This window comes from Sus scrofa, chromosome 2 (assembly GCF_054392235.1).
Source record: "Sus scrofa isolate SSC_HxYL_T2T_F1_AM1 chromosome 2, Sscrofa_HxYL_maternal_Yorkshire_Landrace_v2.0, whole genome shotgun sequence".
Lineage (NCBI taxonomy): Eukaryota > Metazoa > Chordata > Mammalia > Artiodactyla > Suidae > Sus > Sus scrofa.
In genome coordinates, this window is record NC_139384.1 from 23,228,309 (window position 1) to 23,250,123 (window position 21,815).

At 35.7% G+C, this 21,815-nt stretch overlaps 1 protein-coding gene across 6 annotated transcripts in view; it reads left to right on the forward strand.

Moving 5' to 3' along the window:
• LOC146405286 (uncharacterized) overlaps window positions 1–21,815 on the forward strand; it is a 952,516-nt gene that overhangs the window by 750,145 nt on the left and 180,556 nt on the right. Inside the window, exons 5-6 of one of the 6 annotated variants that reach the window (XR_014837053.1) lie at window positions 19,616–19,702; window positions 19,789–19,840. The exons of the other annotated variants lie outside the window; for them this stretch is intronic. The gene's annotated coding sequence lies outside the window, so the exon portion shown is untranslated. The remainder of the gene's footprint in view (window positions 1–19,615; window positions 19,703–19,788; window positions 19,841–21,815) is intronic. 6 annotated transcript variants of the gene reach the window in all.

Sequence of the window (21,815 nt, forward strand, 5' to 3'; positions counted from 1 at the left end):
CATTCAATAACAATTTATCAAATCCCTGTTATTTACCAGACATTCTTCTAGGACCTGGAACCATTTAGATAAAAATCCAGATTGTTTTCCTTCCTTTTTTTTTTTTTTTTTTTTTTTTTTGTCTTTTGTCTTTTTGGGGCTGCACCCGTGGTATATGGCATATGGAGGTTCCCAGGCTAGGGGCTGAATCACAGCTGTAGCCTCTGGCCTGTACCACAGCCACAGCAATGCAGGATCCTAGCTGTGTCTGCAACCTACGCCACAGCTCATGGATATGCCAGATCCCTGAGCTGGCCAGGGATTGAACCTGCATCCTCATGGATGCTAGTCAGATTTGTTTCTGCTGAGCCATGATAGGAACTCCCAGATTGTCTTTCAAGTAAGAATATAAAGAGATAAACTTTTTTATAAATGAGAAAATTGTTATAATAAAGGCTTGGATAAGAAAGCATGAAATTGAAATGCAAAAAAATATGACAAAACCCCCCAAACCTCATTGACATATGTGTCAGGAGGAAGATGATTATGAAGAAAAATCTATATGGAAATTCAGAGAATTGATAATGCTTTTAAGTGAAGTAGTGAAAGAATACATATAGGAAGAACAAGTTATATTCCTGGTCTAATTATGTCTTCTTGGACCAATTACTTCATTTTCTTCTGTAAAATTGAGCCTTAGACTAAATAATTTGCTCAGATTTCTTAAAATTCCTACAGCCATTATTATAAACAGTACTCTTACAAACTTGTATGTAAAATTCAAGTAATAAACTAAGGTCAAACATAAATTCTTTGTTTTTCAGAGGTTTTCCCCTAGTAAGTGAGAAACTTCTAATCTTTAAGTTGGTCAATTCATATGTTTGGCAATTCAGTCGTTACTGAATTTATTACGTATCAGTTTGCAAAGAGAAATACAAGCATGATCACCTGCCATATCTGGCACCTCCTGACCCTGACAATACCTGTGGATATAGGTGGAACTGGCCCTGACTTCCAAAATGAGAAAGAAATAAAGTCACAGAATTTCAACGCCTATTATCCATAGTATCATATGAAAATTCCATAAACTATGTCAACTTTACAGGAAACAAATGTAAGGCAGATTGAAAAGTTTCATTCGCCTCCCCATAAAAGAATGGTGGCCACCTTAATTGAATATGGATGGGACAGATGAGCACAGAACCCACTTCTTGATGAAATATTTAATGGGATGATTACTTAATAGGAAGAATTGATGTTCCGAATTTGCAGACTCCACTGAGGAAGAGCAGTATGTGCCCTGAGCTGAAGCTAAAGGAATTTAGAAGCTTTTCTCTCCTACAGATGAAGAGGGAACATATAATACTTAATTGAGGAGAACAAAATTTTTTTTAACTGTTCTCTCCTTTCTTCTACGATTATTTTCTCTCCTTTTTTTCCCCCTATTTTATTTTCAAGAGAAATGTTTAAGACAAACAGAAAGTGTCAATCCTTCATGTGGCCAGTTATTCAGAATAATCGTAAATATTCTTTCCACTCTTTATAAATGCAGAATCATATTTAATGTTGATTCTGGGAGAAACTAAGAAGTGTATTTCACTTATTCCTTTTCGTTTCTTTTTTTAAAAAAAAATTTACTATGATTGATTTACACTGTTCTGTCAATTTCTGTTGTATAGAAAAGTGACCCAGTCATGCATATATGTATATATATGTATATATACATATATATACACCCATTCTTTTTCTCACATTATCCTCCATCATGTTCTATTACAAGTGATTAGATATATTGTTCCTTGTGCTATACAGCAGGATCTCATTGCCCATCCACTCCAAATGCACGAGTTTTCATCTGCTAACCCCAGATTCCCAATCCATCCCACTCCTCCCACCTCCTCCCTAACAAACATAAGTCTGTCCTACATGTCCATGATCTTTTCTGTTTTGGTGACAGATCATTTGTGCTATGTTTTAGACTCCACATATAAGGGATATCATATGGTGTCTGTCTTTATCTTTCTGATTTATTCCACTCAGTATGAGAGTGTCTAGTTCTATCCACGTTGCTGCAAATGGCATTATTTTGTCCTTTTATGGCTGAATAGTATTCCATTGTATATATGTACCACATCTTCCTAATCCATTCATCTGTCAATGGGCATTTAGGTTGTTTCCATGTCTTGGCTATTGTGAATAGTGCTGCAAGGAACACATGGGTGCATGTTATCTTTTTCAATGAAATTTTTGTCTAGGTGTGTGCTCAGGAGTGGGATTGCTGGGTTATATGGCAGTTATATATTTAGTTTTCTGAAGTATTTCCATGCTGTTTTCCATAATGGTTGTACCAACAATGTAGGGGGGTCCACTTTTCTCCACATCATCTCCAGCATTTGTTATTTGTTGACTTATTAATGATGGCCACTCTAACTTGTGTGAGGTGGTACCTCATTGTAGTTTTTGATTTGCATTTATCTAATAATTAGTGATGTTGAGTATTTTTTCATGTGCCTGCTGGCCATCTGTATGTCTTCTTTTTTGGTGAAATGTCTACTTAGGTCTTCTGCCCATTTTTCAATTGGGTTGTTTGGTTTTTTGGTCGTAGAGTTATATGAGTTTTTTTGTATATTTTGCAGGTTAACCCTTTGTCAATTGAGTCACTTGCAAAATTTTCCTCCCATTCTGTGGAATGACTTTTCATTTTTTTAATGTTTTCCTTTTCTGGGCAGAAGCTTTTGATTTTAATTAGGTCCCATTAGTTTATTTGTGTCTTTATTGTCTTTATTCTAGGAGATGGATCAAACAAGATGTTGCTGTGATATATGTCAAAGAGCATTCTGCCTTTGTTTTCCTCTAGGAGTTTTACAGTGTCTCGCCTTACATTTAGGTCTTTAATCCATTTTGAGTTTATTTTTGTGTATGATGTTGGAGAATGTTCTATTTCATTCTCTTGAATGGGTGTTTTCCCAGCACCATTTACTGAAGAGACTATCTTTCCTCCACTGTATGTTCTTGCCTCCTTTGTCATAGATTGACAAAGTGCTAGGTGTTTGGGTTTATTTCTGGGCTTTCTATCCTGTCCCATTTATCTATATTTCTGTTTTTGTGCCACTACCATTCCATCTTGATGTCTGTAGCTTTGTAGTAGCATCTGGTCAGGGAGCCTGATTGCTTCAGTTCCGTTTTTTCTTTTCAACATTTCTTTGGCTATTTGAGGTCTTTTGTGTTTCCATACAAATTTTAAAATATTTTGTTCTAGTTCTGTGAAGAATGTCATTGATAATTTGATAGGGATTGCATTGAATCTGTAGCTTACCTTAGGTTGTATTGTCATTTTTACTATATTGATTCTTGCAATCCAAGAGCATGGTATATTTTTCCATCTATTGTGTCTTCTTTGGTTTCTTTCATCAGGGTCATAGTTTTCAGAATACAGGTCTTTTGTCTCTGAAGCTTTTTAGTTTATTCCTAGGTATTTTATTATTTTTGATTCAATGATAAATGGGATTGTTTCCCTAATTTCTTTCTCTGATTTTTAATTGTTAGCATAGAAATGTAATCAATTTCTGTGTATTCATTTTGTATCCTGTGACTTTACAAATTCATTGATGAGCTCTAATAGTTTTCTGGTAGTGTCTCTAGGATTTTATAGGTGTAGAATCATGTCATCTGCAAACAGTGATAGTTTTACTTCTTCTTTTCCAATTTGGATTCCTTTTATTTCTTTTTCTTCTCTGATTGCCATGGCTAGGACTTCTAAGACTATGTTGAATAACGTTGATGAAAGAGGACACCCTTGTCTTGTTCCTGATCTTAGTGGAAATTCTTTGAGTTTTTCACCATTGAGAATGATGTTAGCTGTGGGTTTGTTATAAGTAGCTTTTATTATATTGAGGTAGTTCCCCTCTGTGCCCACTCTCTGGAATGTTTTTATCAGGAATGTGTGTCAAATTTTATCACAAGCTTTTACTGCATCTATTGAGATGATCATTGGTTTTTATTTTTCAGTTTGTTGATATGGTGTATCACATTGATGGATTTGCAGATATTGAAGAATCATGCATCCCTGGGGTAAATCCTACTTGATCGTGGTGTATGATCTTTTTAATGTATATTTATACAAAGTTTGCTAATATTTTGTTGAGGATTTCTGCATCTATGTTCATAAGTGATATTGGCCTGTAATTTTATTTTTTGTGGTATCTTTGTCTAGTTTTGGTATCAAGGTAATTGTGGCTTCATAGAATGAGCTTGGGAGTATTCCTTCCTCTGAAATTTTCTGGAAAAGTTTCAGAGAGCTGTTAACTTTTCTCTGAATGTTGGGTAGAACTCAACTGTGAAGCCATCAATAAGGTCTTGGACTTTTGTTTTTTGTAAGTTTTTTACACATTTTCAATTTCAGTACTTATGATTGGTCTATTCATGGTTTTTTGTGTTTTTTTTTTTTTAACTTTAAGGTTTACCTTTTATTGTTTTCCTTTTTTCTGTTTGCAACTTCCTCTCCACCTGCCCCTGCCCCTCACTCTATTCATATTTTCTATTTCTTCCCGGTTCAGTTGTGATAGGTTGTACCTTTGTAGGAATCTATCCATTTCTTCTAGGTTATCCATTTTATTGGCATTCATTTGTTCATAACAGTCTCTCATGATCCTTTGTATTTCTTCAGTGTCAATTGTAATTTCTCCTTTTTCATTTCTAGTTTTATTGATTTGAATCCATTCCCCTTTTTTCTTGATGAGTCTGGCCAATAGTTTATCAATTTGGTTGATCTTTTCAAATAACCAACTTTTAGTTTCATTGATCTTCTCAATTGTTTTCTGTCTCTATGTTATTAATTTCTGCTGTAATCTTTATGTTTTCTTTCCTTCTACTAATTTTGGGCTTTGTCTGTTCTTCCTTCTCAAGGTGTTTAAGGTGTCAGATTAGGTTGTTTATTTGCATTTTTCTTCTTTCCTGAGATAATGTTGTATTGCTATACACTTCCTTTTCAGAATTGCATTTGTTGTGTCCCACAGGTTTTGGATTGTTGTTATCTTCATTGTCATTCGTCTCTATGTTTCTTTTAATTTCCACTTTGATTTCTTCAATGATTCATTGATTGTTTAATAGCTTATTGTTTAGATTCCAATAGTTTGTGTTTTTTGCTGCTTTTTTCTTGTAGTTAATTTCTAGTCTCATTGCATTGAATTTGGAGAAAATGATTGAAATAATTTCAGTTTTTAAAAATTTATCAAGGCTTAATCTGTGGCCCAAGATGTGATCTACCCTAGGGAATGTTCCGTGTGCACCTGAAAAGAAAGTATATTCTGCTGCTTTGGTGTGAAAGGTTCTATAGATATCAGTTAAGCCTATTTGATCTAATGTATCATTTAGGGCCTGTGTTTTCTTGCTGATTTTATGTCAGGATGATCCATCCATTGCTGTAAGTTGGGCGTTAAAGTCCCCCACTATTGTGTTACTGACAATTTCCCCTTTTATGGCTGTTAGTAGTTGCCTTATATATTGTGCCACATATATATTTAAAATTGTTATTTCTTCTTCCTATATTGATCCTTTGATCATTATGTAATGTCCTTCTTTGTCTCTTGTGACCTTCTTTATTTTAAAATCTATTTTTTTTTCTGATAGGAGTATTGCTACTCCTGCTTTAATCTTGAAGTCTTTTGTCAGTTTTTCACAAATTTTCTGTGTGAGTAGTTCCATATATAGTTGTATTTTCAATGTATTTGTGGGAGTAGATGAGCCTTATGTCCTGCTACTCCACCATCTTATCTGTGATCTTCATTCCCTTTCAATATCACTTCTTTCCTTCCCCCCCGCCCGGCTTTTTAGGGCTGCTCTCACAGCATATGGAGGCTCCCAGGCTAGGAGTCAAATCAGAGCTACAGCTGCCAGCCACAGCAACGAGGGATCCAAGCTGCGTCTGTGACCTACAGTACAGCTCATGGCAATGCTGGATCCTTAATCCACTGAGTGAGGCAAGGGATCAAACCTACAACCTCGTGGATCCTAGTCAGGTTCATTAACCACTGAGCCATGAAGGGAAACCTTCATTTTATTTCTTCAAAAAACAAACAAACAAACAAAACCTCTTTGGACTTCTTTCCAGTGTACAGAAAAATTTTGTTCCTTCACAGCCTGAATCGTCCTTACCTTTACCCTGTTATCAAAGTGTGTCCATTCTAGGACACACTCTAGGACCAGGAGTCTCACCATCCAAAGATGTGTCAGATCCTCATCCCTGCATTTATCCTTGAACCTGGAATTTTCAGTTATCATCCTCTGCAGACCTCTCAAATAAGCTGCTTTAAGATTGATGTCTTCAGAATAAGTAAGATGTTGCAGATAATTGGTTAGCAGGTTGCCATAGCGTTTGGAGTACATTCTTTGATATTTGTACCATGAATTTATTATGCTGCATACACATCTTCCATTTATTTGGCTCCCTTGACTGCAGTGTGTTATGATAGAAGGAGTAGGATCTTTATAGCAGCCCAGTGATGATATGGAAATCAGTGTGGCTGCAAGATTATAGGGTTAAAATAGAAAAGAAAAATAAGTGCATCTGTGTTAGGGTGAAATTCACTCAGAATTAGGCAAATGTTGTGTTTATGCACTCTTAAGAATCAGGAGGGCTGGAATTGTACGGTCTTCAAATTAAGTGATATTGGTGTTTTCTATTTTGCATTTTGTTTATAATTACTGTGTGTGTGTGTGTGTGTGTGTGTGCGTGTGTGTGTGTGTGTGTGTGTGTGTGTGTTGAGAACATTTAAAGTCTTCCCAGCAAATTTTTGTTGGTGGGAATGGAAATTAGTAGAGCCATTATGGTAAACAGTATGGTGGTTCCCCCCAAAATTAAAAATAGAACTACCATATGGTCCAGAAATCCAATTCTTGGATATATATCCAGAGGAAATGAAATCAGTATCTTGAAGAGATAGCTGTGCTCTCGTGGTTACTGAAGCATTATTTACAACAACCAAGTTATGGAAACAACTTAAGTGTCCACTGACAAATGAATGGACAAAGAATATCTGTTACACATGCACACACAAATATATAAATTTTACATTTTCTTTAATAATAATAGACTTGTCTAGTGATAGCTTTATATAAGACATGACTCTTCCATTTGTATGTGACAGAAACTTAATTCAAATTAGTATACAAAAAAAAGAAAAATGTTAAGAAATTTCTAAAGTAATAGCTGGGTCAAGAGCCTTGAACTTGATTCTAATTTTCTCTGAAATCATTAGGCACGTTCTTCCAAAATCTTAGGCAAAGCAGCTACCAAGAGCTCAGTTTATACATTAGCTTTTAGAAAATGTGTTACTAAAAAGTGGTGTTGTAGGTTTATAGAGTGCTCAGGAAGGCTTTGATGAACTCTTGGTATTTAATTATGGACTTGAAAGAGATTAGGAAACAAACCAATACTTGTGATATATCCAAGTTGTGTCAGTCACATTGTAGTCCATGTGAATTGAATTCTCTGGCATGGCTGAGCCAAAATACTGCCAATAGTAACACATTTTCTAAAAGCTAATGTACAAACCGAACTCTTAGTAGCTGTTTTGCCTAAGATTTTGGAAGAATGTGCCTAAGAAAAATTTTAAGAAATTTCTAAAGTAATAGCCGGATCAAGAGCCTTGAACTTTGATTCTTTTTTTTTTTTTTTCTTTTTGGCATTTCTTGGGCCGCTCCTGCGGCATATGGAGGTTCCCAGGCTAGGGGTCCAATTGGAGCTGTAGCCACCGGCCTAGGCCAGAGCCACAGCAACGCGGGATCCGAGCCGCGTTTGCGACCTACACCACAGCTCATGGCAACGCCGGATCGTTAACCCACTGAGCAAGGTCAGGGATCGAACCCGCAACTTCATGGTTCCTGGTCGGATTCTTTAACCACTGCGCCACGATGGGAATTCCTGAACTTTAATTCTAATTTTCCCTGAAATTATTAGGCACAATTGAAATTCTCCCATTCAACAAGTGAAGTTTTCATTTTGTTGATAGTTTCTCTCATTGTGCAAAAGCTTTTTGGTTTGATATAGTCCATTTGTTTATTTTTGCTTTTGTTTTCTTTGCCTAAGGAGACAGATCTAAAACAAATTTTGGCTAAGACTGAGGTCTTTGTGAAATAATGAATCCTTATGACTATAATGTTAATATAATGATTTTTTTTTTCAGAAATGAAAATAAAATTCTATTTGGCTTAATTTTCTCACATGTTGTTAAAAATATTTGTAAGCAGAGTTCCCACAGTGGCTCATTGGGATAAGAATGTGACATAGTGTCCATGAGAATTTGGGTTCAATCCCTGGCCTTGCTCAGTGGTTAAGGATCCAGCATTGCCACAAGCTGCAGCATAGGGTTGCAGATGTAGCTAGCATCCAGCATTGCTGTGGCTGTGATATAGACCAGCAGCTGCAGCTCCAATTCAAGTCCTAGCCTAGTAACTTCCATATGCCACAGGAGTGGCCTTAATAAAAAAGTAAAAAAAAAAAATATATTAGTAAGTAAGCACTTCCTATTAACAGGGTGCAAGTAAACATGATAGCTTCAATGGTGAACAACTGAAAGCAGGTTCTGAATGGAGGAGATATTTGCAAAATGACATATCTGATAAGGGATTGATATCTAAAGTATTCAGAGAACCCATGCAACTCAACATCAAAAACACAAAAAACTTGATTTAAAAATGGGCAAAGGACTCGAATAAGCATTTTTCCCATGATGGTAGGGGGAACAGTTATTGAAACTTCCTAGACATCCAGTATTTTTTAAATTCTTAAAGTAATTTAATTCCTTTAATCCTCATGAAGACCCTCTGAAGTTATACTATTATTAGCTGCATTTCAAGGACAAAATATATGGAAAAACAATAAAGGTTTTAAATGCCAAAGTTTACACAGAGAGGTAGAGCTTACTTACTTAATATTTCTTTAAACTCTGTCTGGGAGAGCCAAATCTAATCCTCAAAACCACATTCCCACTTTCCCACTTATAATCATTCATTTAATCTTCTAGCAATTATTTAGATGCTACAAGATACTATATACTCTATCGGGCATTTGGAATCCAAAATCAATAAAACATCCAAAAGTGACATTTACTTATGGACATTATCATCTAACCTGAAGTATTTTAGATATTCAAAATGTCCATTTAATTTCCTCTTATATTTAGTTTATTTCTGAAAAGCAATCACCATTTTATGATTTTTCTAAGTGCCTAGAGAAGATAGCCCTTCATGCACAACTAAAAAGTCTCCTTCCCCCCCAAACTCCTTTCTTTTATTTTCAAGTTGATAATATATGTATGTATTTAGAAAGCCATCAGGTATAAATATATATATATTTATAAGTGTAAGTATATATATATATAATGTAGTCTATAAATCAACTATAATGGAAAAAAATAATAAAATAAAAAATAATAAAATTTTAAAAATTACAAAAAAGAAAAAGAGAAAATGGGGCTTTGGGGAGGTAATTAGTCATGAAGATAGAGCTCTCATGAATTGATTAGAAAAGGGACTTCCCAGAGAGCTTGATGTCCCTTTTCTTCCATGTGAGAATACATTGAGGGATCTCTTGTATGTAGAGTCCAAAAAATAGCACAAATGTGTCTGTGTACAAAACAGAAGCAGACTCACAGAGGTAGAAAACAAACTGTAGTTACTGAAGAGGGCGAAAGACAAATTAGAGGTATGAAATCAAGATATATAAACTACTATACATAAAATAGATAAGCACCAAGGATTTACTGTATAGCACTGGCAGTGATACCTAATATCTTGTAATAAGCTATAATGGAATATAATCTGAAAAAAAATTAATCACTTTGTTGTATACCTGATGTTGACACAATATTATAAACCAATTATACTTCAGTGAAAACAAAGAAATTAGCACTCTGCAATCTAAAAGAAGGCCCTTGCCAGAACCCAACCATAGTGATATTTAATCTCAGATTTTTAGCCTTCAGAACTGTGAGAAATACATTTCTATTCTTCTGAGGCCACCTAACCTAGGGTACTCTCTTAGAGCCACCAAAGAACTTAAACATGGTCCTTGTGTCAGAAAATCCTACATGAATTAAGTTTGTAGTCTCTAACCTTTTAGTGGGTCACAGAGTAAGCAATGGCTGCAGATAATCCATTTACAGGGGGTATTTAAAAAATATAGGCCTCCACTAAGTCCTTGATTTAGGTAAAATATGTGTGAAGGAACAAGCTACAGAGAAGACTCTTTCTGAGTGGTGTGTGCCTAGGCGTACTCTCAGAGATAGAACTAAAATTGAAGAATATAGTGGAAGAACTAAAATGGCATCCAGATAAAAGAAGTAAATAAGAAGGAACTTCCAAAAAAAGAGCTGCCCAGAGCATATAGTTTCTATGTAATTGAAGGAAACAACAAATAAAATACACAAACGGACTAACTAAGCAGCTAACCTTAAAATAAGTATTTCCCTGAACAACTTCACCTAAGTCTTTGCAAGGGACAACACACTCCATTCTAACACACACACCCCCCCCACACACACCCACACAGTGGTCTACTTTGTATCAGACAGCCCATGGAAGAAACCAGCAATGGGGTTTTATTATCTGATGTCCCTTTAGCCAAGCTGTTGAATGTGGACAATAAAAAAATGTGTGCATATCCTGGTATGAAGTTCTTTTGAAAAATAGAGGCTTCCAGTGGATCAGATGAATTGGAGTCCCTTCTGTCCTCTATTAGCAGAGATACCATCCTGCTATTACTTTCTAATGTGACTCACAGAGCTAGTATGTTTTTTTCCAAGAGTGACAGTGAACTAAATCACATGTTAATTTTTTTGATTGGAAAATGAAAGGTTACTTTTCTCTGGGGAACATCATGGTCTTTTGCTCCATGCACAAAAGTTTAGTGACTCAAAGAAGACAATGGAAAGAAGTTAAAATGAGCAGTCTTCTCGAAAATAAAATGAAAAGTTGTAAAAAGAAATGACTTACAATGTCAGCAAAATTAATGTGCTAGCCAATGAAGCTATCTCATGATCCCGAGTTAACTTTGTCGTCTTCCTATGGAAGTTCGTACCCAGGATTCGGTTGGGTTGAGGGATGAGGACCAAGGGAGAGAGCAGAAGGACAGTAAGAAAGCACAATTCCAAAGAAGGGTTTATGAGAATCACTACTCAGTGAAGGAAAAAAACCAGCATTTATTTTTCTCAACTTGCCTTACTTAAGCCATGTAGACGTGTTTGTGTGTGCTTCTAGCATATAATGTATATGTTCATAATATATGATACATATACGTAATACATGATGTATATCATACACATATAAATTTATATATGATATGTGTGATTATTTGTACATTCACAAGCATGTGTATTCACATATGCACATATATACATATTCTTCTGGTTAGGTGGATGTTTTTGTGATGCCTGGGGTTTTTTGTTTCTTGTTTTTGTAGCTGCAGATGTAAATAGAATCTGACCATACTTCCCATAAAGCCTACTTTTTGGGTGAAGTTAGACTTCTGACTCTGAAGCCTTGACTGATCAGTTTACACTGATGGCATATGGTCCCTCGTATGGAAAAGTAGTGCTGATGACACAGTAACTAGGGTGTGGACTTAGGATTGCTATTCTAGAAGACTTTTCAGAATTTCACAAGTTGATACACGTAGCTTAAAAAATAAGGATAAGGCCAATTCCAAAATAAAATTAACTAGAATCACATGGTAACAATGATGAACATTTTTCAGACCTTATCATATGCCATATACTGTACTAAAAACTTTAATGTGATTATTTTACAGTTCCAAAAGCTCAATGAAGGATGTACAGTTATTATCTATGTTTCATAGATGAGGAAACGGAGACTTCAAAAGTTTAAACAGTTCCCCCAGAGGACATGCCTGGAGAGTGGCAGAGGTATAGGCAAATGTGGGATTTTATTCCAGAGCAACTATTAACCACTTCACTACACTCAAGGTGACCTTGGGCCAAGCAGTCACTGAGACTAACCTCCATTAACAACCACATGTACCTTTAACTATTCAGATGAGGATAAATAGTACATAAACCTACAATCAGACAAAAGGAAAAAGAAGGAGAAATATATATGTTCATGCAGCATTCACAGCAATGAAATGACACTGCCGGGGGGGGGATTAGAAAAGCCTCAGCAGCATTCACAAATGTCCTAAATATAATATAAAAATACATTCTTTGTCATACTTAATGACTATCTGATGCCACTTGGAGCAATTGGAACTTCATTTGTAGATTTTGTTGTTGTCTAAAACTGTGCTTTCTTTCTCTCTGCCCCTCCCCCACCACCACCCCATCTCTTTAATCAAACCTAATAGAATCCACAAGCTAGCACTAGTTGTAGTGCTAAAGCCCCAGTGTGGAGCCAAAACAAGTTGAACAACAGTAGCAAAGAGAATAAGAGGCAACAGTTCCACAACTGAATTAGCAGCTGCACACATACTGGAAAGCGGGCAAGTTCCCATAAGGCATAAATTTTGGAAAATCTGGCCACTCCTCTGGGAATTAGAGCACTTTTTGAAAGCATATATATGAATGTCAGTGTCCTCTAAGGCACTATTTATGAATACATTCTAAAATATTGGCAAATCTTGAATGCAGTGACTTTTTCTAACACTGCATTAGAAAGCCTGGTTTTATAACCTCTGCCATTTTAAGACCTGGACTTAGCTTTTTTCCTAACTCATTCCTAATAGGTGAGCATTACACAGGCCTCATCTGCAATGGGCGTCATTTGCTTCATAGCTATGCTCTTTTCCAAAAATCATAAAATAATAGCACAAGGAATAAATCACTGAACGCATGGTACCCATTTTTCTGCATGGTATATGTATATGCATGCACAGTGTATGTATACATGTGCGAGTATATGTATGTATGCATATGCAAATCTATCCTTATATTTATCTATCTATCCATCTATCTATGAATAACATTGCTTTAGAATAATGGGGATGAATTGACTTTATCATTGTCCCTTTACACATTTAATATTGCTTGCCTGACATCCCTATAGTCACATTTGAATTTGAAACTGTAACTTTTTATATTTCTCAAGTCATTTCAGTTGTACATAATTTTGTATCCTTAACTAGATGAGTTCAGAAAAGACATTCTCTCTTATTTTCTTTGGAACACAGGTACATCCTCTCTTGAATTTGAGAGCAAAATTTTGTGTGCTTGTGTATTTTTAGAGAATTTATCAGACTCTCAAAAGAGTCTATTACCCAAGGAAAATTTAAAGATCCCATAAAGATCTCTGACTTCACATTCATTATTTTATGGCCTCCATTATATATATATCAGAGAAAGAGAGTGTTTTGGTTAAGATATGTACAATAGTATATACTATATTAATTAATGCCAAACTAGGACTATCATGAGGTCATGTGACTAGCAGGCAAAGTGACGCTTTGGAGAATTCAATCTATGTTTAGATTTTTAATCAATATTTGCTTCAATTCTGTGTCCCCAGTGTAGGTTTCGGCAAAGGTAGATAAAAGAATAATTGAATAACACAGTCTCAATTTCAAAAAGATAAAAATCTGAATCATCTTCTGAACTCCATTAGAATACCAGCATTGCCTGATTCTGCTCTGGCTGTGTTGACCTGGGGATCATAGAATAATTTTCAATGATGATGATGACAAATAGCACCAAGGAAATGATTCCTGTTTTTAAGAAGAATGATGCTAGAGTATACTTATTCTAGGGTCTTGCTTAGGGATGCTTTTCTTCTTCCAAGTGACTGTTATCAGCCACATCCTTACTTTCCCATAAATAGAAATACATTTTGAGAAAATATGAGTGGTAGGAAAAAGAATGAGGTCCACTGTTCATATCTTAGACATCACTGGAGCAAACACAGATGCCATCAAAGCAAAGAATTTTTGCTTCAAGTATAGTTTTTTTCCCCCATAAGTCTTTTTCCAGGTTCCACTTCATTCACCTTAGATTGCATGTGCATTGGATTGTTCGTGTGCCATGGGAGTATATTCAGGAAGTGGTTCTTTTTCAGCACATTGAAACCCCAAGATGAAATAAATGCCACTTCAGTAAGCAGCAATCTTTAAGGCACTGAAGAGTTTCCTAAGTGCAGAACCTTCTTTTCTGAGCTCATCCTACAGCTTTGGAAAGTGGTTTCAGTTTCAGGAGTCCCACCCATCTTTTATGTCTCCTTGAAAAGCACAAAGGATAAAAAGAAGTAGATCATCTCTTGAGAAAACCGTGTTTGTAATCTTTTTCCTCAAAAGCAAATTTGAGTCTGTTTTGAAAGGCAAAGAAAAATCCCTCTGTTCCTTCTCAGTCAGTATTATTGTGACATACCACCTCTTCTTAGGCTTTTCTTACTTTTTTTTCTTTACCAACATGCTGCCCCTCTTGAGGATCAAAGTCCAATCAGTGAAAAGCTATTAGGGAGAGAAACTTGATAATTCCAAAGGGAAGAAAATGTAAAGAATAAGAATATTAAAGGATGGAGGTAGCCAGATGAGACACAGTCAGAAAGAAGATAGAGATGATGACATTTTGCACATTAGCAAAGAAAATAAAAGTCTCAAGTGGATTTTATTTAACACAGTAATTGGGGTAACTCTAAAGCAGTCAAGAGCTTTATTGAATAGTTACTATGAGCCCTGTTCTGGATAACTTCCCTTGCATTATCCAAAGGAAAATGCAAGGGAATAACTAGACAAAGTCTGACCCTTAAGCCAGGATATAGGTGAGGGAATAAAGCATGTAGACTTTTGAAAAGCAAATTAACAAAATAGTAAGTGATTGGGATAGACAGGAAGAATTAAAGGAGAATCCAGAAATATCCTTTATTAAAGAGTATATGGCTAAAACTTTGCTTTGAAAAAGACACACGCACCTTCATGTTCACTGCAGCACTATTCACAATAGCCAAGACATGGAAACAACCTAAATGTCCATCGACAGATGATTGGATTAGGAAGGTGTGGTATATATACACAATGGAATAATACTCAGCCGTAAAAAGAACAAAATATATAACGCCATTTGCAGCAACATGGATAAAACTAGAGACTCTCATACTAAGTGAAGTCAGAAAGAGAAAGACAAATACCATATGATATCATTTATATCTGGAATCTAGTATATGGCACATATGAACCTTTCCACAAAAAAAGAAAATCATGGACATGGAGAACAGACTTGTGGTTGCCAAGAGGAAGGGGGAGGGAGTGGGAGGGACTGGGAATTTGGGGTTAATAGATGCAAACTATTGCCTTTGGAATGGATAAGCAATGGGATCCTGCTGTGTAGCACTGGGAACTATGTCTAGCCCTTTGTGATGGAGCATGATAATGTGAAAAAAAAGAATATATACATGTATGTGTGACTGGGTCACCTTGCTGTGCAGTAGAAAATTAACAGAACACTGTAAATCAGCTGTAATGAAAAAAAGTAAAATCATTATTAAAGAAAAGAGTATATGGCATTTTTATTATTTGTGATCAATTTTTACACTTATGAAAACTGTAAAATTACAGAACTTTTTCATCTGCATTATCTCTTGTTATCCTTAGATTAACATCTTGAAGTAGATGTTTCACAGATGGATAAACTGGGGCTCAGATGTTTTCAGTAACTTTTCCAAGGGTATATGAGTAGAGGATGTTACATTCATGAGTTGAACTCCTATCCTGTGAATCATGGTCATAAATGGATACAGAATGATCAAAGTAAATGAAATGCTGGAACTTAAAAGAGGCCTTATACATTCATTCCTTTATCCACCAAGTGTTTACCAAATGATCAAAATATTTCAGCCACTTCATGAGGCATTTGACATATACATGTGAATAAAATGTAGCTCTTGCTTTCTCAGAGAAGGATCATGTCAAGACAATACCTACTACATATGAGAGATGAAATAATTGAGCGAATCATGATGATCAAATAGCAGGTGTTGAAATTCTTATATTGTTAGACTGGAGCTCCCTCGAAACAAGCCCACATGTCATCCAGACATAAAAAAATGATCCTGGACATTGAGATTATGAGAGCCCAGGAAGAAGCAAGTATCTTGCCCTTAAAAAGGTCACCATCTGAGGAGTGATAAGTTTCCTTTTTGAGAGAAAAAGAAGTAGTTCCACAGGCTAACAAGAAGCCCAGTCCTCAAGAGGGAAAAAAAAAATCTGTTCTTTAAGTCCCAGTGCTATAATGTTCTAGCTGTGGGAATTTGAATATATTTATGTACACTAACAATGAATTACTAAAAAGAGAAATTAAGAAAATAATCCCTTTACATTTGCATCAAGAAGAATTTTAGGAATACATTTAACCAAGGAGATAAAAAACGTGTACACTAAAATAAATAAATAAATTGAAGAAAATGCAAGTAAATGGAAAGATATTTCATGTTCATAGATTAGAAAAACAATATTGTTAAAATGTTCATATACCTAAAATGATCTACAGATTCAGTACAATCCCTGTTAAAATTCCAATGGCATTTATCACAGAAATAGAAAAAATAATCCTGAAGTCCATATGGAACCATGAAAGACCTTGAATAGCCAAAGCGATCTTGAGGAAGAACAAAGCTTAAGGCCTCACACACTTTCTGATTCCAGACTATGTTACAAGGCTCAGAAATAAATCTATGCATATGGTCAACTTATTTTTTACAAAGTCTCTAAGAATAAATGATGTGAAAAATATAGTTTCTTCAATAAAATGTGTTGAGAAAACTGGACATCCACAAGAAAAAGAATGAAATTCCTATCTTACACAGTACAAAAATGTCAATTCAAAATAGATTAAGAACTTGAATACAAGACCTGCAACTACAAAACCACTAGAAGAAAGCATTAGGAATATGCTACTTGACATTGGTCTTAGCAGTTATTTATTTATTTATTTATTTTGGTTTGACACCAAAAGCAACAGCAACAATAACACAAATAAGTGGGACTACATCAAATAAAAAAAGTGTCTGTTCAGCAAAGGAAGCCATCAAAAAAATGAAAAGGCAATGTTTGGAATGGGAGAAAGTATTTGCAACCCACATGTCTGATAAAGGGTTAATATCCAAAATATACAGGGAACTCATACCACTCAATACCCCAAAAAACAAACAAAACATTAAAAAAAATGGAAAAAGGACCTGAATACAAATTTTTCCAAAGAAGGCATGCAAATGACCAACAAACAGGTACATGAAAAAGTGCTCAGCATAAATCATTAGGAAAATGTAAACCAAAAACACATGAGATGCTACCTCACACCTGTTAGGATGTGTGCTACCAAAAAGACAAGCAATAGCAAAGGCTGGCAAGGATGTGAACATTTGTATACTGTTGGTGGGAATATAAACTGATTCAGGCATTATGCAAAACAGCATGGAAGTTTATTAATGAAATCAAAAAATAAATAGAACTACCCTATGATTTAGCACACCACTTTGGAGTTAATATTCAAAGGAAATGAAATTATCATCTGAAAAAGATACCCATATTTCTCAAGTTCATCATAGCATTAGTCGCAATAGACAAGATATGGAACCAACCTAAACGTCCGTTAAGGGATGGATAAGAAAAATTATACATATGTATATTATACATGGATTAATATATATAATAAATTATTAATGTACTACACACACCATGGAATATTATTCAGCCATGTAAAATATGGAAATCCTGCCATTGGCAATAGCATGTATTAATTTGGAGGGCATTATGCGAAGTGAAATAAGCCAAAGATAAATACTACATGTACTTCATGATATCACTCATATATGGAATCTAAAAAAAAAAAAAAAAAAAAAACAGAGTAAAAAAGTGATGGCTATGAGGGGTGAGGGAAACAGGGCAAGTTTGATTAAAGGATGCAAACTTTCTGTTATAAGAAGAATAAGTTCTAAAGATCTGATATAATTTGGTGACTGTCATTAATAATACTATATTATCTTATCAGACACAACTTAGAATAGATTTACAAGGAGATCCTGCTGAATAGCATTGAGAACTATGTCTAGATACTCATGTTGCAACAGAACAAAGGGTGGGGGAAAAAATGTAATTGTAATGTATACATGTAAGGATAACCTGACCCCCTTGCTGTACAGTGGGAAAATTAAAAAAAAGCTAAAAAAAATAAAAATAAAATAAAAATAAAAAGATACATGCACCCCAGTGTTTACTGCAGCACTATTTACAATAGCCAAGACATGGATGCAACCTAAATGTCCATCAACAGAGGAATAAGTAAAGAAGATATGGTATATACAGAAAATGTAATGTTACTCAGCCATTAAAAGAATGAAAGAATGCCATTTAAAGCAACATGGGTAGATTTTTAGAGATGATCATACTAAGTGAAATTAGTCAGATAGTGAAAGACAAACATCATATGATATCACTTATATGTGGAATCTTACAAATGAACTTATCTGCAGCACAGAAACAGACTCACAAACTTTGAAAACAAATTTATGGTTACCAAAAGGGACAGGTTGTGGGGGGTGGACTGGGGGTTTGGGATTGGCATATGCACTCTGAGGTATCTGGAATGATTGGCCAGCAGGGACCTACTGTATAGAACAGAGAACTCTACCCAATATTCTGTGCTAATGTAGGTGGGAAAAGAATCTGAAAGAGAGTGGATGTGTGTACATGTGTAACTGAATCACTTTGTTGTATAGTAGAAATTACCGCAACATTGTGATGTAGGTCATAGACACGGCTTGGCTCGGATTGGCTCGGATTCTGCATTGCTGTGCCTGTGTTATAGGCTGGTGGCTACAGATCCAATTCACCCCCTAGCCTGGGAACCTCCATATGCTGCAAGTGCGGCCCTAAAACACAAAAGCAAACAAAAATTTTGCCAGTCGCAATTTTAAATCTTGAAATATCAGAATATTGTTTGTATTGTGTCTCAAGCCAAGCCTTCTGAAAGAAAGTTTATAGCTGCTTAACTCCATTTATTCCCCTCTCCAACTTACTCTCTGCACTTTCACTATATTATTCTTCCTTAAACTCTACTTCTCTTCTTGCTCAAATACTTTCTGTGTCTCTGGGATGCATACGCGGTAAAATTTGTAAACCTTAGCCAGCCATCCAAAATGCTTATGTCTTTGCTCTATATATCCAAGGTCAAATCCATTTACCACAAGCTGTCACCAATAAACAAGGATGCTTTGGGGGTTTTTTGTGGCAGTGGGGGGGGGGGGCTGTTGTTGCTGTTTTATTCTATAAGCTTGTGCAAATTATACACACATTTCATGATGGAAGATAAAGTAATACTTCTTTTGTGGGGTCTTTCCTCAACATTAAATCATGATGTGACTTCTACCTTTTTAAAAAACACTGGGTAATTTACTTGGCAGTTTTAATGTTTACCTTAATTGGAGATGTGTGTGTGTGTGTGTGTGTGTGTGTGCATATATATTGCATTTATATTGCATACATCAATTATGTGTTAAGTTTCTTTTGAATTGTACTCCTTACATTTGACATTTTGTATTTGTTTGTATCTAGTACCTCCATAGTATTGTTTGTAGTGTTATATTTGATATTTAAATAATGCACGGACCTCATTCTTCCTTTTACATTTCTCCATTTCAAAAGCCCTAACAGCATGTTTGGTGACTTGATTTAAAACAGAATGCATGAATAATGTGTATCAGTGCAGATCAGCACACTGCCCTTCTCAAGGTGAGCACTGACTCTTGTTTGGTAAACTCAGACCTCACTGAGTATTACTTGAGGGAAACTGAGTCAGTCCCTTGGATTTCTTTCAGGAATGGAAAAGCATTTCCACAGAGAAGAAACAATCATTTCTTAAGCAATAAGGTATTGAACTACTGTCGGAGTAAATAACTTTCCGTGGCACATTCAGAGGAATATCTAATTCTTGTCATGGCTTGTGACTTATTTTCCCTTTGGTAAAACAACTGAAAAGATATATTTGGAATTTTAAGCCGTTTTCAATGTAGATGTTTCTTTCGAACATGCTGATTTTCCGAAGACTCCTCCTGGGTAAACTCATCTCCCTTCTTTAGGGTGATGAATTTTATAAAATAATTTATATTTTTTTCTTTTTTAAAGTTTTATTGAATTACAATTGATTTACAATGTTGGAGTAATTTTTGCTGTACAACAAAGTGATTCAATTATACATATGCAATTACCCTTTTTTTTCAGATTCTTTTCCCATATAAGTTATTACAGAATATTGGGTAGTTCCTTGTGCTGTATAGCAGGACCCCATTGACAATCCTTTCCATATACAGTAGTGTATATGCCAATCCCAAACCCCCAATCTAGCCCCCTCCAATGTGTCCCCTTTGTTAGCCATAAATTTGTTTTTGAAGTCTGTTAAGTTTGTTACTGTTCTGTAAATAAGTTCATTTGTATCTTTTTTTTTTGGATTCCACATATAAGTGACATCATATGATGTTTGTCTTTTGTGTGTGTGTGTGTGTGTGTGTGTGTGTGTGTGTGTGTGTGTGTTTGCTATTTCTTGGGCCGCTCCTGTGGCACGTGGAGATTCCCAGGCTAGGGGTCCAATCGGAGCTGTCCCCCTGATGGAAGGGGCTGTGACTGTAAACCCAGAACAAACAAAACACAGTCCTCTCTCCCTCAGGGTCATAGAAATGGTGAAGTGTTTGATGGAGTTCAGAAATATCCAGGAGGAGCTCCTGTCATGGCGCAGTGGTTAACGAATCCGATTGGACCCCAGCCTGGACTGCAACCTACACCACAGCTCACAGCAACGCCAGATCCTTAACCCACTGAGCAAGGGCAGGGACCGAACCCGCAACCTCATGGTTCCTAGTCGGATTAGTTAACCACTCCGCCACGACGGGAACTCCATGTTTGTCTTTTTTTATCTGGCTCACTTCACTAAGTACGATAATCTCTAGGTCCATCCATGTTGCTTCAAACGGCATCATTTCATTCTTTTTATGGCTGGGTAATATTCCATTGTACATATGTCAGCCATCTTCTTTATCCATTTTTCTGCCGATAGACATTTAGGTTTCTTCTGTCTTGGCTGTTGTAAGTAGTGCTGCAATATTGAATTTCTTTTCTAGGTTTTCATTCTACTCTGGCTTTAAGAGTATTGTAAACTTCAGAACTGTGCTGTTTCAAATTGAGCTTAACATACTGAAGTCTCTCTTGAGCCACAGTCTCCCAATTTATGACTGCTCAGGAGATACCTATAACAGAACACCTTGTCAATGCTTTGAAACAGAATGCTTTACTCTCCCACCCAATCAACATTTCTCCTTTCTCTTTCCTTCCAATTACCTTTCCATCCATCTGTTCCCTCCTCCATGCATTTCCTCCTGGACTTTTTACTGCCAATACTGTAGTATAACAAATTATTCTCTCTTACTTTTATCAGTAAGTGGAATAATCAGTGGAATAATCTTCTAAGTACCTCCCCTTCTGAAGCTTTCTTTTCACTTTATGAAATCCCTGAAGTCTTTTGCTAGACTATCATTTATTGTAGAATATCCCTCCTCACTTTATCACCAGGAGAATGTAAACTCCATAACCTTTGTCTATTTTCTAGGAGAGCGGCTACCATAGCGTCAGCACATAATAATAGATATCTATTCAAGGAATTAACCAGTCCCATGCTAAAATACCTTCAGTGGCTCCCTAGTATTTAAAAAAAAAAAAGTTAAAGCTGTTATTCAAATTTCGTATAATGTTTATAACTACATGCTGGCAATAAATGGAAACTATGACTCTAGTGACCATGAGGACTGGAAAACACTTTAAATAAGTTATTACCTAAAATAAAATAAAAGGACTG